The sequence below is a fragment of the Trachypithecus francoisi genome, unplaced genomic scaffold (assembly GCF_009764315.1).
Source record: "Trachypithecus francoisi isolate TF-2019V2 unplaced genomic scaffold, Tfra_2.0 Lachesis_group9, whole genome shotgun sequence".
Lineage (NCBI taxonomy): Eukaryota > Metazoa > Chordata > Mammalia > Primates > Cercopithecidae > Trachypithecus > Trachypithecus francoisi.
Window position 1 is genome coordinate 41,083,720 of NW_022681474.1, and position 17,394 is coordinate 41,101,113.

The following is a 17,394-nucleotide window of genomic DNA, read 5'->3' on the forward strand; positions in this document are numbered from 1 at the left end:
TCTTGAAAAGCTTTCGTTTTCAGCTATCTTACTGCATTGTGGCTAGGGATTTATGTGTGTTTATCCTGCTTTGGGTTTCTCAGGTTTCTTGAATCTGTAAACATGTGGTTTTTAAAAAAAATCTAATTTGGGACATTTGGGCTATGAACTCTTCCTTACTTTTTACTGTCTTACCATCACCCTTTCCTACTCCTGAGATTTGTATTATACCTATTTGAGGCTCTTTAATATTGTCCCACAGGTACCTGATGCACTGCTTACAGTTCCCCATTTTTTTCTCTATTTTTAAATTTAGATAATTTCTATTTATCTATATGCATTGTCACTTTCTTCTGTAATCTCCCTTTTACTGCCAAACACATCTATTTTTCTTTCCATTTCACTATTCTTTTTCAGACTTTTTTGAGACGGAGTCTCGCTCTGTTGCCCAGCCTGGAGTGGAGTGGTGGGATCTCTGCTCACTGCAAGCTCCACCTGGTGGGTTCACGCCATTCTCCTGCCTCAGCCTCCTGAGTAGCTGGGACTACAGGCGACCACCACCACACCCAGCTATTTTTTTTTTTTTTTTTTTGTATTTTTAGTAGAGACGGGGTTTCACCATGTTAGCCAGGATGGTCTCGATCTCCTGACCCCATGATCTGCCTGCCTTGGCCTCCCAAAGTGCTGGGATTACAGCTGTGAGTCACTGTGCCAGGCCCAGATCTAAAATTTTTGTTTTTTTTTCTCTATGGCTTCCTTTTCTCTGAATAGTTTTCTTATCTGTTCATTTGTGAAGAGTATATTTTTATATTTTATTTCCTTGAACATGTATTATTTTAGATATTTGAATTTATTTTAATAACTGCTTTATAGTTTCTGCATGTTAAATCTGACATCTGGAGCAATGTGGGTCTGTTTCCATTGACTATTTCTTTTTCCTTGATTATGGGTCACAGTTGTTTTTACTTTTTTCCAATTCTAATGGGTTTTTATTTTCTACTAAATAGTTGATGATACATTGTAGAGACTGTAGATTTTATTATATTCTTCTGAGGATAGTTTATTTTTGTTCAGGTAAGTGGTTCAATTGTGGACTGATCAACTTTAATTTATATAGGCTTAGTTTTCCATTCTTGGACCAGATCTGTGAAAATTCTGAACTTTTTCCTGAACTTTTTTTTTTAACTTGGAAAGACTTCTTTTCTAAACTGTCCTTTCTATGAATTTTGCCAGATTTTGGTTTTAGACTGTATTAGGGAGGTTCTAGAATAGACTTTCTAGGGTAGGTCCTTATTCTTAAGATATAGCCTTTCTAGTATCTTATCTGGATGCTTAGGATGGCAATAAGGAGTTATTGGAACGTCTTCACTACAACCTCCTTCACTACAGCTGGGCTAGACTTCCACTGTTCTCTATCACTGCTTGACCTCTAGTTTCTCTGTTCTGCTCATATCTATAGAACCTGCTCTTTGGAAATCTCAGATGATCCTGTCCTGTGCAAGTAACGCCCAGCCTGTAGTCACAGACTTCCAGAGAATTGTGACCTCATGTACTTCCACATGTGCTTCTGAATCTCCTCTTTGCACAGCTTCTTCCTTTCTCATGCCCCGTCCTCAGATTCCAGACTCTTGGCTGCCCCACACTCAGATCTCTCTGACTTCTCAGTTCAGCAAGAGTGCTGAACTCTGCTAGCACTTCAGCTTCCTGCACCATGATCTGAAAGTTATCTCTCAGCAGAGATCTGGGACAATCATTATGGAGTGGGGTCCATTCCTTCAGTTTCTCTTCTTCAGGGACCACAGACCTGTGCTCCCTGCTGTCTAATGCTTGATAAACTTTTGTGTTTTTCTATTTATTAATAATGGAAGGCCTAGTTCAGTACATTTCTTCATCATAGCTAAAAGTTGAATCCAGATACTGCATTATTTAATTCTAGAAGTTATATTTGATTTTCAAAACATATTCTGTTTGTCTAGTGAAATTATCTCTTACTTTGTCTATCTTTAACTCTATTGTCCTGACCAAATTAATCACATTTATCTTAAAGCCTTTGTCAGCCAAATCATAATATATCTATTTTCTGTGTTATTTTAATCTTAGTTTTTGGCTGCACAGTCCTGTCTTCTTGTGTGACTAGTATTTTTAAAATCAAGCTATAACACATACAATGAAATGCAAACATCTTAAGTTTACAATCTGATGAATTATAACATATGTGTGATAACTGTGTGACAACCTCCTAGATCAAAAATACAGAATATTTCAGAATCCCAGCAATCTTGCTTCCAGTCCTACCCAGTCACTAGACCCCTAGGGATAACCTATTTGAATTATCTATCTCTACAGATTTTTTTTTTTTTTTTTTTTTTTTTGTTGTTGTTGAGACGGAGTCTCGCTCTGTCGCCCAGGCTGGAGTGCAGTGGCCGGATCTCAGCTCACTGCAAGCTCCGCCTCCCGGGTTTACGCCATTCTCCTGCCTCAGCCTCCCGAGAAGCTGGGACTACAGGCGCCCGCCACCTCGCCCGGCTAGTTTTTTGTATTTTTAGTAGAGACGGGGTTTCACTGTGTTCGCCAGGATGGTCTCGATCTCCTGACCTCGTGATCCGCCCGTCTCGGCCTCCCAAAGTGCTGGGATTACAGGCTTGAGCCACCGCGCCCGGCCCAGATGTTTTTAAACTTCATGTAAATGAAATAATATTTTGTGTCTAACTTCATTCGTTTTACAATGTCTTTAAAAACATCCATGTTGTCCTGTGTATTGGTAATCTGTGGGAATGTTTTTTCCATTGTGTGTATTATTCCATTGTCTGAATTTACTGCATTTTACTTACTATTCTACTTTTTATGTACACAGAAATTGCTTCCAGTTTGAAGGTATTATCAATATAGCTGCTATAATCATTTTTGTACATGAATTTTCATAGATATAAGCTTTCATTTATATGGGTATATATCAAAGAGTAGAATTATTGGCTTATAGTATATACGTATACTTAGTTATAGTAAATATTTCCAAATATTTTTTCAAATATTTTTCCTTTCCATAGAACCTACTTTTTTGGAAATCCTCAAATAATCTTGTCCTGTGCAAGCATAGCCCAACCCTTAGTGAAAGACTTTCAGGGAATCCCTAGATATAAGATATTTCAGTCGTTTTACATCTTCTCCAACACCTGATAATGTCAGCTTTTAAAAAAATTTCAGCCATTCGCAATATCTCATGATGGTTTTATTTTGGATCTCTCTGATGATAAAGAACAGCGAGTACCTATATATACATTCTCTGTTTTTAACAATATATTTATTTTATAATCATATAATTTTATAACAATTTATAAATATATTAAGTATATAATAACATATATGTTAAACATATAAATACATACTAAAAACATAGAGATGCAACTTTATGCCAACTTCTTCTGCAGAAGAAGTTTCCCTTTGCAGGGAAAATAGAGTAAAGGCTGATCCCCTTGATCCAATCCATGTCCTGAGTCTAAGATGGGTCAAAGCCCTGGCAAGACACAGACTATATCTGGTTTGCCCTTGAGGTTTCATGGTTTTCAACCAAGAGCCTAGGTTCTTCCCACTGGCATATCCTGAACTCTGATTATTGTCTCACAACAGTGCTAAGAATTCTCTTCTCCCTTTCAAAGAGTTGTCACTTAGGCTTTTAGCCTCTATCCTGCGCAGCTCCAAGATTCAGCAAATGTCCTGAAGGGAAACCAAATGAGGTCCTGAAACTCCCTGTCTTCCCCTCTACCTAATCTATTTCCTTGTCCAAAGCCCTGCTGTTTTCTCCGTCCCTCCAGTGTTCCTCTGCTCAGCTTTGCCCTAGTATTTGCACTGGTTTCTCAGGCTCCTGCCCTGAGCTGCATTGCTAAATGTCTTCCCTCCTCCTCCTCACCACTCCCAATGTAAAGTCAGCTGCCATTTTCTTTAATTTATTAAATGAGGCAAAATTTTCCCTGCCACTGGATAAAACTACAACAGCCTTCTCTGCCGACTTTTAGGTCATCGAAGAATGTATGGTCACTGTAGGTTTCAAATACAGTCTCAATTAGATGATTCAACCTCCTCAGCCTCCCTGGGCAGTCAGAGGGCAGAAAACTCACTGGGAAGGGAGTTGTGGTTGACATGTTCACTCTTTTCTGCTTACTTCCTCTCCTACTCACTAGTTGCATCCCAGATTGAAGCAGGAAGGGGAAAAGAGAGAGCTGTTGTTCGAAGAGCACTATTATAATATATGTCGTATCCATCCCGCTAGTGTTTAAAGTGGTAATTAAAATGTTTGAGGTGTTTTGTTGGGTTCCTCCAACTGTAGTCCTGTGATATGAGAAGTGCAATTCTTCCTTCAGGCCTCTCTTGGGACCTAATTTGTTGGAGGACTGCCCCTCACAGGTGTCTCTCTGTTGCAGTCCTATTGCCCCTCCAGGTGGTCCTCAATGGTAGACTTCTTAACTGGCCCAGGGGTCACTTTCTTTTTCCTGTATGGTCTAGCTTGGGGACATAGGGAATACCTAATGTTATTTTCAAGTGCAATCCTCTTCCTTTGGCCCTGATGCTGATGCCAGCAGCCACAGCCCTTTGCTCTGAGAGTCCTCAGATATGGTCCCCATTGTGGCCAAACTCCAGGGGACATACATCAGCTCCCCGAGGGGTTCCCTGAAAGACATAAAGTGAGGTGATTGGTACTTCCTCTCCTTTCCCCTGGGGAAGCGCTCATAGCCCAGTTTTCACCGAAGAATTCCTCCTCTCAAAATCCACTCTTGATCATGTTATGCCCTCACTGTGGGTGAGGGATTTCAAGAGTCAAGAAATTGGGCTTAGCTATTTACTTTGAAAATTTCCGTTCTGGTGTGTCAACTCGCTTGGAAATTTTACACCTGTGGTATTGGGGCTGGCTGAATATTGTGCTGCAAATATGTCCACATCTTAATTCCAGGAATTTTTACATACATGACCTCATATGATAAAAGGGCCTCTGCCAATGAGATTAACGATCTTGAGATGGGGAGATGATCCTGGATTATCTGGGTGCAGCAAATGTAACCACCAGGGTCCTTACAAGAAGGAGGCAGAATGATCAGAGACAGGAGTAGGAGATGTGACGATAGAAGCAAGACACTGGAGTGATGTGAGGATGGGGTCATGAGCCAAACAATGCAGGTGGCCTCTGGAAACTGAAAAAGGCAAGGAAACAGATTCTCTCCTGGGGCCACCTGTTGGCAGGGTTGTCAGCCCTGTCAGCACCTTCACTGCAGCCCAGTGAGGTGGACTGTGAATCTCTCATCTCCAAAACTGTACCATAATAAATGTGTGATGTTGTAGGCCACACGTTTTGTGGCAATTTGTTATCATAGTAACAGGAAACTACTATAGGCATCATGGTGCCTCAGGCAAAATTTTAAATTTTGTTTCTAGTAACCTTGTCACAAAATATTCTTAGATAATGGAGTTATTTTAATAACTGGGGTAATAGCACATAATGCCCCTAACTATAGGACAGACTTGAAATACTAGGGAGGGCTCCTAAGGTCTGTTCCCCATGGGTGATGCTGATACATTCAATAATGATTCAATATCACTTTCATGTCATTCACAGCTGTAAATACTGGCTCTCCCATTTGTATTATTACAGCTAAGTGACTTTGGGGAAGTTACCCTACCTATTTTTACTTGTTTATCTATAAAATGGGATAATATTATCTACCTTTGAGATTTGTCTGAGGGTTAAATGAAATCACTTAAAATTGGCAAACCCTTTATTCAGTACCTACCATGTAATAAGTGATTGAAAAAGTGTAGTCATCAAAAAAGGAATGGTGTCGATTCATGGTGAAACCAACTGGTAAATGTTTACTGAGCATTTACTCAGTGTTCAAGACAATCTTAGGTGCTGTGTTGGGCTAAAAAGATTTGCCCTTGCAGAGGGTATAGAGGTGTTGCCTTGCAGTTTCCATGATAAGCACAGGGTTGGTCAGTTCCAGCTCAGTCAGGTGAGATGCCTCCCTGATTTCAAGAGGCAGAGTGTCCTGATGGAAGGTAGTTAGCTTTGAAATGTCAGTTTCCCTGCCTGGTGGAAATAAGTGCTTGCAGCATATAAAACATATTTAGTAGTGCTATTGATGGACAAATCATGAAAGATGCACACTTGAAAGGTTAATATTGACATCCTGTAAGACATAACTTCATATGCAGCACGACTATTAATCAAACCGTGGTGATGGGCTAGAAAGTGCTAGTGTGGATCATTTAAGGAGGAGTAATGTGAGTGCTCAGAAGGGCTCAGGCATTGTACAAAAATGAGACTTTCTTTAAACACATTTTGCAATTTCCAATCCAGCCCATGAGCTGCTATCCGTTTATCCCTTGCAAGAAAAACAGTAACACCCTGCATCCAAGAAGAAACATTTGCTGACCATATGCGTTTTGTTAATTATGACTATTCCATTTGCCCAGATAAAGGGGTCAACAGGAATTTCCCAGGTACCTGAATAACACTTTTGAAGGGAGCTATGTATTTGCCTTGGTCAATTCACACAAAAACACACACACACATCCCTCAAAGAAAACCTTTTGGTGATATCTTGAGCCCTTACTAATTTTTTCTAATGAACAACAATGAGTTTACTATTTTTTTAAAAAAGATTCTCCAGTTAAGAAAAGTGTTTATTTCATTATTAAATTGGGAATGGGGGAAAAAATACCTGGGATTTCAGTAACATTCTTAATAACCATTAATGTGAAACAGTTCCTCAGTCTTTGTCTGTCATGACTTGACAAATTAAAAGAGTACTGGCCAGCTATTTATAGAATGTCCCTCAATTGGAGTTTGTCTGATATTTCTTTATGACTAAACTGGTGTTTTACATTTTTTATTAAGAATATAACAAAAGTGATACTATGTCTTTCTCGGTGCGTAATTCGGAAGTTTTACCTCTTCCTTGCCCGTTTTTATTGGCAAATTTGTCCCATTATTGGCAATATTAACTTCAGTCATTTTGTTAAGGTAATGTATTTAAAAGTGGTAGTGGTCTATAGTTTTCTTGTACTCTCTTTATCATGTTTACATATCAATGTTACACTTGCATCAAAAAAGTAATTAACAAATTTTTCTTCATTTTTAATGCTCTGGAACAATATATGGAGCATTGGAGCTACCCAGTCTTTGAAGGTTTTATGAAGTTTGCCTGTGATAGCATCTGTCACACTATTAATATCTATGATACCACCTGGGTCAGATTCTGTCTTGCCGGATAGTTTCTTGATAACTTTGTCTCTATTTCTCTTAGGAAAATTGGCTTAAGTGTTCTGTCCCTAATGGTGTCAATTTTATTAACTTTATTTCCCTAGGAAATTTTCCATTTCACCTATATTTTCAAAATTATTTGTTTAGAGATCTCTCTTCCTTTTCCTTTCTTGATTAAGTTAGCTAGTGGTTTGTCTATTTTGTTGATTTTTCAAAAAACAGGATTTTATCTGTTAATTAGTTTTACCATTTTTCTGTTCTTAATGTTAATTTTTTAGTTCCTACCTTGAAATTATTTTTTCATACTTTGGTTTTCTTTTCTTTTTTGAGTTTAGAATTTAATTCATTTGTGTTCATTTTTCCCCATAATTCCTCTTTCAACCAAGAGTTTTTATAATGGAGGGTTTACTTTTTTATACTTTCTAGGTACTTTATTAACCCTTTTTTCTTTTGTTTGAATTGTATTAACATGGTTTTTTTCTTCTTTCTTTTTTTGTTACTATAGTGACACTTTCTCATTTAACTGTATTTTGATCAGAGACTGTTGCATGTGCATGTAATACTGCTAACATATGGGATTCACTGATGTTTCCTTTTGATGTGTGGGGGGGTAGGGGATTGGGTATATGAGCCTTTGAAAAACTGTATTCTCTATGAGTAGAGTGTGTATTCATTTTCTAGTGCTGGCATAACAAAGAACCACAGACTGGGAGGCTTAAAACAGTAGAAATATATCGTTTCACAGTCCCAGAGAGGAGAAGTCCAAGATCAAGCCATGGCCATGCTCTCTCTGAGGCCTGTAGGGGGGACTCCTTCCTTGTCTCTTCTAGCTCTGGTGTTTGCTGACAATTGTTGGTAGTCCTGGGCTGGTAGGTACATCAACCCAATCTCTGCCTTCATTGTCACATGACTATCTTCTCCTGCGTGTCTCTGTCTCTTCTCTTTTTCTTATAAAGACACCAGTCACAATTGATTAAGGTCTCACTCTACTCCAGTGTAACTTCATCTGAACTAATTACATCTGCAACAATCTTATTTACAAATAAGGTCACATGCTAAGGCACAAGGGGTTAGGACTTCAGTTTGTCGTTTTGGGAGACATAATTCAACTTATAATAATGTATAAAATTCAATATATATTCGTAAGATCTACATTTTGCTTATGTATTTTTAGGTCTTCTACATTCTTATGCATTTTTGTTCACTTGATAGCTCTTTACAAGAACTGGGACTGGTATGTTAAAATTCTCTGTTGTTAAAGTGTATCCTTGAATCTCCTATGGGTTTTGCTTATTAAAAGTGATTGCTACATTATTTGGTGCATAGATATCTATAATATATCTTTATTGTGAATCATGGCTTTTAGCCTTTAAAAATTTTCTGCATTTAATGTAATTTTTTTGTTTGAATTCTCTTTTGTCTACTATAAGGATATGTTCCCTTTACTTACTTTATTTTTAATTCCAATTACCTTAGTTACTTAGTATACCCTTATCCACCCATACCTTTTTCCAAACATTTCAAATCATTTTAATTTAGGTATTTCTCTTATATACAAGATATCCTTTAGTCTTATTTTGTGAATATTTCAAATGTTTTTCTTTTACTAAGTGGATAACATCCATTCTAATTTATCAATGTGACTATATGTTTAGTTCCAACTCTGGCAAAATAATTTTTAATTGCATTCTATTTGCTATTTTTCATTTGATGTGTATGTTTAATTTTTTTCTTCTTTTTTTTTTCTCCTTTTATTTCTTCCATTTTGGAAGGTTTATATTATTGTTTTGTTGGTTACCTTTGCACTTATACTTTATTGAATACCCTAGTCCAGTGTTTCCTTATGTAACCTTTTGCCATCTGACCTGTCAGTTTTTCATAGTACCCGTTAACTTCTAACCACTGCCTATACAATGAGCTAATTCTTCTCTTGAGGTTTTATTGAACTGCCCCAGCTGACCTCAAATGTGGGAGTGTGAAAATTTGCTCACTGGAATTTGATATTTTATCTTTTTAAAATTATAGTTACTTTGAAATTTGGGTATTTTGTGTGTTCTATTTATTCGGAGGATGTGGCTTTTGAATATGTATAAATATAGACAGATATAGAGAAAAAAGAGAAGTTGTTTTGTCAGGAAAAGGATTCCCTGCATGCTAGCCCAGGCTTGCCCTTGAGTGAGCTGCATTTAGACTTTCCTAATGACTGCATCACATAGCTAGAAAAACTTTTTTGAACTTTTCCTGGCCTCATCAAAACTTCAGTCCTATTAATTAACCCAACCACTCTCTTATAAGCCTTTACTTTTCCCTGTCTTTCCATTTCCCCCTCATGCAGGTAAGAGTCCATCATCTATTATCACAATTCAGTTCTTGCAATCTCACAAGCTTACGGGGCCAGGCAGGCAACATAAACCAGTAAAACCAGCAAGAGAAAACACAGCAAGAACTTGTCCAGATGGGATGAACCAAATTGATTGCGCTCCATCTAAAGGCATTCAAATGCATAGTTTTAATGCAATAAATGACCCAAACAAAATCTGTCTCCAGACTAAATTTTTCTTATCACCTCTCACCTTATTTCCTTTCATTATTATCTTCTAAAATCTCAACTTTTATTGAACTCCATATTTTCTGCATGTCTGCATCCACATTGCTTCACATTGAAGAGAAGAAAAATCATGCAATCAGGCTGACCAGCTTCATGTACAACTCAGTATCACATCGCATGTGGCACTCACCCTAAGCAGCCATCCTCCTACACTTTCAGGAAGCTTTCTATTTCTCTCTCAGAGATCACAATTTATTTCTCCTTCCCACATACTTTCTCATTAGAATGCTTTTAGCTGCAGTTATAGAGTTTTCAACTAAAATGGCTTCTATGTATAAGAAGTCCCCTCTGTAACCTCAGTTATCCTGTTTATTTCATTCACAGCAATCATTACACTCTATAATCATTCTGGGTTTTGCTTATTGCTTTATATATTTTTTGTTTTCCTCAACCAGAAACATACACTCTATGAAGACAAAGATTTTGTCTCTTACTTGCCAGGTAGCTTTTGGGTCTAGAACTATGGCTGCCACATATTATGAACACAATAAGCACATGTTAAATGAAGGAATTAATCAGAACAAAGATATAACGTGTTTGAATTACAAGAAACACAGGATAAAGGGTTGTCGCGGGTAAGGTCTAGGAAAGGGATAGGCACACCTTTTCTGCAAGGGACCAGATAATAAATATTTTCAGCTTTGTAGGCCGTATGGTCTCTGTCATGAGTATTTAACTCTGCTATTGCAGCATGAAAGCAGTCCTGGATAATATATAATGAATGGGAGTGGCCACATTTTGACCACAGTCATAGTTTGTGGATCTCTGGTCTAGATGAACAGTCTCTGCAAAAAATGAAACCCTGGGCTCATGCTGCCACTTATGCATGCTCAAGAAACCATATAAGCAAGTATACATTTACATCTACACTGTGTACTGCAAAGCAGAGTATGGACTCTAGCACCATATTGCTCAGTTCAAGTCCTGGTCTGTCACTTATGTGCTTTGTTACCATAGACAATTAACTATCCTCTCTGCATTTCAGTTTCTTCATCCCTAAAATAGGGGTAATAGCAGTATCTATGTCATAAGGATAAATGAGGATTAAATGAGACAATTTTTGAGAAATGCTTAGAGCAGAGTTTAACACATAGTAAGTGTCAGATGTATGTGTTAAATAAATATCGAAAGGGCCCTTGCTAGGCACTTCACACCTCATTTCCTTCCCTCAAGGAAGCTCAGTGCTTCTGTGAGATATTAGTATTATCCCCATTTCGAAGACATGTACATTTTGACTTAGGGAAACTAGGCATGATTCCTATTGTTGTATGCCTAGTAAGTGATAGTATTAGGGCCAGATAAATGCATTTACAGATACTCTCTGGAAAGACAACAGAATACATTTTTCATATCGCATGTCCATTCAAGATAAAGGTAACCAACATAGATGGGCCCCTGCATGGGTTTTAAAACATGGCTGCAAATCGTTTGGTACTCCTCCTAGTGAGAGGGATCCACTCCTCTTGAATCTGGGTGGATTGGAGACTGCTTCACCCAACAGGGTATGGTAAAAGAGGCACTCTGGGACTGCCAAGGCTAGACCATAAAGGGTCGTTCAGTTTTGCTTTCTTTGCTGGAATCCATTCTCTTAGAATTCTGGGCAGCCATGTAAAAGGTCCAATTAGCCTGAGGTCGCTATGTTGTGAGAAAGCCCAAGCCATGTGGAAAGTCCATGCATGGGTGCTTATGTCAAGGGTCCCATCGGAGCCCAGACTTGGAGTCATCCAAGCCCAGGAGTCAGACATGTGAGTGAAAGTCTTCAGATGATTCCAGCCCCCAGCCAGTAGCCCACACCCTTTTTAATCTTCCCAGTTGAAGCCCCAGATATCACGGAGCAGACAAACCATCCTCCCCACTGTGATGTGTCTGAGTTTCTGAACCACAGAACCCATAAGCATAATAAAACAGTTGATATTTTATACAATTAAGTTTTGGGGTGCACTGTTAGCACATTACAGCTTTTTTCCAGATTTTCCTAAAATACAGTTATAGTTAAACTTATCAGTGCTGAACTTCATTTCCCAGTTCCCTTGCTTTGCTGCTACGCCCACAGTCTTTTGAGCTATCCGGCATTTGAAGGATCTGAGATTTGAACTCAAGAAGTGTTTCTGACCCCCTCACTCTACTAAGTGATCTTAAGCAAATCGTTTCATATCTTCCACATGTGCTTCTGAATCTCCTCTTTGCACAGCTTCTTCCTTTCTCATGCCCCATCCTCAGATTCCAGACTCTTAGCTGCCCCACACTCAGATCTCTGCCTTCTCAGTTCAGCAAGAGTGCTGAACTCTGCTAGCACTTCAGCTTCCTGCACCATGATCCGAAAGTTATCTCTCAGCAGAGATCCAGGACAATCATTATGGAGTGGGGTCCACTCCTTCAGTTTCTCTTCTTCAGGGACCACAGACCTGTGCTCCCTGCTGTCTAATGCTTGATAAACTTTTGTGTTTTTCTATTTATTAATAATGGAAGGCCTAGTTCAGTACATTTCTTCATCATAGCTAAAAGTCGAATCCAGCCTTATCAGTTTTCTCTTCTAAAAGGATGAGCAAAACCTGCTTTGCAAGATTCCCATGAGAATCAAATGATACCATGGATGCAAAACTGCTTTAATGGAATTTAGATTCCAGATTTTTGGCAAGATCTGGGGCAGAGGGCAGTTGTAATCTTCCTTTAGTTCCAGTCTTTCAAAAAGCGTATTTTCCCAAACAAACCAATAAGTCGATGCTGTAGCCATCAGAAGAGCAAGCACACTTCTTACCATATACGAGAGGCTTCTAAAGTGTGTGTGTGTGTGTGTATGTGTGTGTGTGTGTGTGTAATTTAATAGTGGGCCAGCCTGGTGATTTTGAAACAACTCAAGTGTCTGACATGAAAGCGAGCGACAGTATTTGGAACGAGGGCCATGAAATGCAAGTACATTGCAAATCACTCAGTCGTGCTGTCGAGGGAATCATAGTCACTATATATATTTTCTTAAATGTAGTTTCCCAGCAAACCTTTCAAAAAATTCGTAACTGTGGCTGACCTCTGCTACATGCTTGCCACCACGACTTTCTCTTCCACTCTCAAATATAACCCAGGCTTGTAAGGCACTTGTGGCAAACACTGTTATCATTCCCAACCCCTTCCCCCTTTCTGTTTCCTTCTATAGAATTCAGGAAACCAGTACTTGCTATCTCAGCTTCCTATGCATCTAAGGGTGACCAGAGTCCATGAGGAAGAAGCAAAAGCCTTCAGGAAGAGGATTTTTGTAAAGTATTTCTCTTTCCTGATATAAGGACACACAATGCTAATGCAGCCTTTCCCACTTACTCTTTCTACTGCCTTGAAAGCATGAGGGATGGAGCTGCAGCAGCCATCTTGTAAGAAGGAGGAAAACTCCAAGAGTAGTATCTGCTCTGATATCTTTGACCCAACTGCCTTTCATTCTGTATGAAAAAGTCTCTATTTCTGTAGCCACTGTAGTTGCATTTTCTAGTGCATATGCAGAAAATTCTAACTGATGTGAAATTGCAGAAAATGAGGTGTGTGATTGACAACTGGACCCTTCTTCTGTAAGTGAACAGATAAATTTTACTTCTCTGACCTTTATAAGGATAGCAGAAAGAAAAACTCTTAAGTATAAAATCATTTAGAGCCCATGTGTGTCACTCTCCCACTAGGTTAAAAAAAAAAAATGTGACTTCATAGACACTCCCTTTATTTCTCCCTGTAGCTTTGCCACTCTGCTGGCTCAGTGCATGATATTCTCCTGCCCCAACTACTGCCTCAGCCTCCCTAGTTATCTTCTTCTCCACTGTGGTATCCTCCCAGTCATTCTCCACCCTGCAGCCCTTGAGGTTTTCCTAGAAGCAGATATTATCCTTATTCTCCACCATTCCAGTGCTCCTCCATGAGAGCCTTCTCTCTGCTGGGAAGACTTTCTAAGATTTGGCCTCTACATTTCTCTCTACCTTCTCCCCCAGCCAATTCTTTTGTAGAGGCACCTCACTACAATGTTCTCAAGCTCCTTAAACTCTCAGCTTCAGCCACCCTGAATTTTAAAATCCCCTCTCTCACCATTCTAACCCCTCTGCTTGGCTATTTCCCTCTCACATACCTCAATTTTTTCTGATGTGTGTATATACACACAAACACACACACACACATACATATATACTGCTCTAGATTTGTTGCTCCTCTCATGTGTCCCCAGTACTTTCTGGGGACATGTGTCCCCAGAAAATACACAATAAAAGCTGATATCTTTCTGACTAGGTGGTAAGCTACCTGAAGGCGGGGCTTGAGTGTATCTTGTCCACTGTTGTAATGCCAGTGCCCAGAGAAGTATCTGGCATGTAGTATTAGAAGGAAAGAAGGAAGGAAGAAAGCAAGCAAGAAAGAAGCCAAGGAAGTAATAAAGTAAAGAAGGGAGGGAGAGAGGGAGATGGGAGAGTAGTCTGATCACTTTCTATTCACCTCCTTGTTGTGGGAGGGACCCTCTGCCCTAAATAATATGAGATGGCTGAACACACGTCTGACACCATACAACTGAGACAAATAGCAGGCTTCTTAGCCGTATATACACACAGCCCAGAGTGGGAGAACACCACAGGCCTGCAGAACTACACGAGAATTGCTTGGGAGCAGAGAGAACTGGAAGGAGTTGTAGCAGGCAGACTTCGTAGTGACACAGGGGTGGGGTGACCCTTCGTTCACTTAGGAAGGTATGATTGGCTTGTTTGAATAATTTTGTGGTCTAGCAGGGACATTACTAGATTACGTTCAGGGTGACTTTTCAGTTACCACCAGGGGTACTCAGTGTTGACTGGCTGATCCAGTCCCTGTTCCCAACCTCCTTATCCCTATCTACTTTCCATCCAGGCCTGATGATGTGTCATAGTGTTGGTCAATGGGACATAAACATAATTGTCTGTGGAATTTCTGAAGAAATTCCAGAGAAAGCTTTTGCTTTCCTCATTAAGGCAATATTCTTCTCTCCTTATTTTTCCTTCTTTGTTCCTGCTGGAATGCACACCTGATGGCTAGAACTGCAGCAACCATCTTGTATTCACTGGAGATAGCCAAGACAATCATAAAGGTTTGCAGCATCTGAAAAAATTTGCCTCTTATTCATTACTTCTCAGGAAGCTATTGTATAATTGAGTTTACTTTTTTTACATAAGATTTAATCATACAAATTTTCATACATCATTAAGTATTCTTTGTAAGTATCAATTTAGACTGTCCACAGGTGATTACATTGAATGGATATACTATAATATGTCTTTCTTACTCTTTTCCTATTATTGTGAATATGGTGTTTTTTTCATCTTCTGTATCATTCAAATTTGAGGGATTGAAAGTTACAGCTAGGTGTGCACTGTGATGGGCTGCCATTGGGGTTGGACACTGATTTGAATGCCCTCTGGTTTCAGAAGACATGATGAATGAGTTTGGAGCTTGAAAGTCTTGGAAGGCATCTATGCAGTGGTCATATATTCTAAAGCATGGAGGATACCCACATCTTCCCTATAGGATCCAGGCCCCAAGAGAGCTCAGTAGACATTCCACCTATATGCTGGAGAGATTGGGGGCTGGACTGAATTGGAAAAGTGTTGTCTATGGGGCACCAAAGCTAGTGTGGAGAAACAGAATCACCTTTTAAAAGAGCCAAGGTCGTTTTCAGAAATTTATAAAATTATATGGGCATAGCAAGAATGAAAATAAGAAAATGAGAAATGAAGTCATAACTGGAAAATCCAGAAAATATGAAGTATGTCATGTGGTTGCAGTCAGGGGCTGAGGCCACTGACACCAAGTAGACAATTGGTGGCCTGCTATAAGATGCCTGGCTGCTAGGGTGGAGGTGGATACAAGAGCTAAAAGGAGCCATATTGGCTAGGTAACTCTCCTCTTTATTTTTTCCTGATCGTTTTCTAACTTTTTAAAAGAGTAAAAACCCCTTTGAATATAAAAACAAATGGTGTTCCTATTTCTTCATATCCTCTCCAGCATCTGTTGTTTCCAGACTTTTTAATGATCACCATTCTAATTGGCATGAGATAGTATCTCATTGTGGTTTTTTGATTTGCATTTCTCTAATGACCAGTGATGATGAGCTTTTTTCATGTTTGTTGGCCACATAAATGTCTTCTTTTGAGAAGTGTCTTTTAATATCTCTTGCCCACTTTTTGATGAGGTTGTTTTTTCTCAGATCTAGAACCAGAAATACCATTTGACCCAACAATCCCATTACTGGGTACATACCCAAAGGATTGTAAATCATTCTACTATAAAGACAAATGCACATGTATGTTTATTGTGGCACTATTCACAATAGCAAAGACTTGGAACCAACCCAAATGCCCATCAATGTTAGACTGGACAAAGAAAATGTGGTACATATACACCATGGAATACTATGCAGCCATAAGAAAGGATGAGTTCATGTCCTTTGCAGGGACATGGATGAAGCTGGAAACCATCATTCTCAGCAAACTAACACAGGAACAGAAAACCAAACACTGCATGTTCTCACTCATAAGTGAGAGCTGAACAATGAGAACACATGGACACAGGGAGGGGGAATATCACACAACAGGGCCTGTCAGGGGCTAGGGGGCTAGGGGAGGGATAGCATTAGGATAAATACCCGATTATACAAATACCTAATACCTAGATGATGCGTGATGGGTTCAGCAAACCACCGTGGCACATGTATAGCTATGTAACAAACCTGCAAGTTCTGCATAGGTATTCCAGTACTTAAAGCATAATAAATAATAATAATAATAACTAAATAAATAAATAAATAAATAAACGATTTTTTAAAAAATGATTGCTGTTACTTAAGTGAGATGGAGTTCCTGACCCTATATTCTTTGCTTTCCTGTTCTACTACCCACTGTGGAAGCCCCTAAAAATGTTCAGCAGTTATCTAGGGACCATAGACCGTCCCATGACAGTCCTCTCAGCCAAGCACAACAGGGACAATTTTCAGCTCTCTTTCAGAATATGATGAAATCTACTAATTATCTTAGGAAAAAATTTCATGTGCACACATACATAAAACTTTACTCGCAATTTCATAGTGTTAAGAACTCCACTTTATGAACAAGAACATTGAAATCCAGGGGCCATAACTGGCTCTTTCTCACTTCTCTGCTACTTTTCATTTCATTCTTCAGAATTTTCTTCTTGAATCCCAGCCTGTGACTGGACATCCAGATATCCGAAGGGGCTCAGGAGACACAGAGGTAAAGTCACTATGGGAAACTCTCTTCTATGAAACTAAAGTTGCTTACAGCCAAGAATAATTAAAGAGTAGAGATAAAGAATTAGAGTAAACACAGCTGTTGTTGGTCCCTGAATGATGTCGAGTGCTCCAAAATCCACCTGGGAAATCCTCTGTTCCTTCATCCAGGCGCTGTGAACCTGGATGAAGGAACAGAAGATTTCCCAGATGGATTTTGGAGCACTCGACATCTCCAAACCTCAACAACTTCCCCCTGTGCTCTAGGGGACTTCTCACATGACAGAATATGCCCCACTCTCTTTGGGATGACCACTAGGT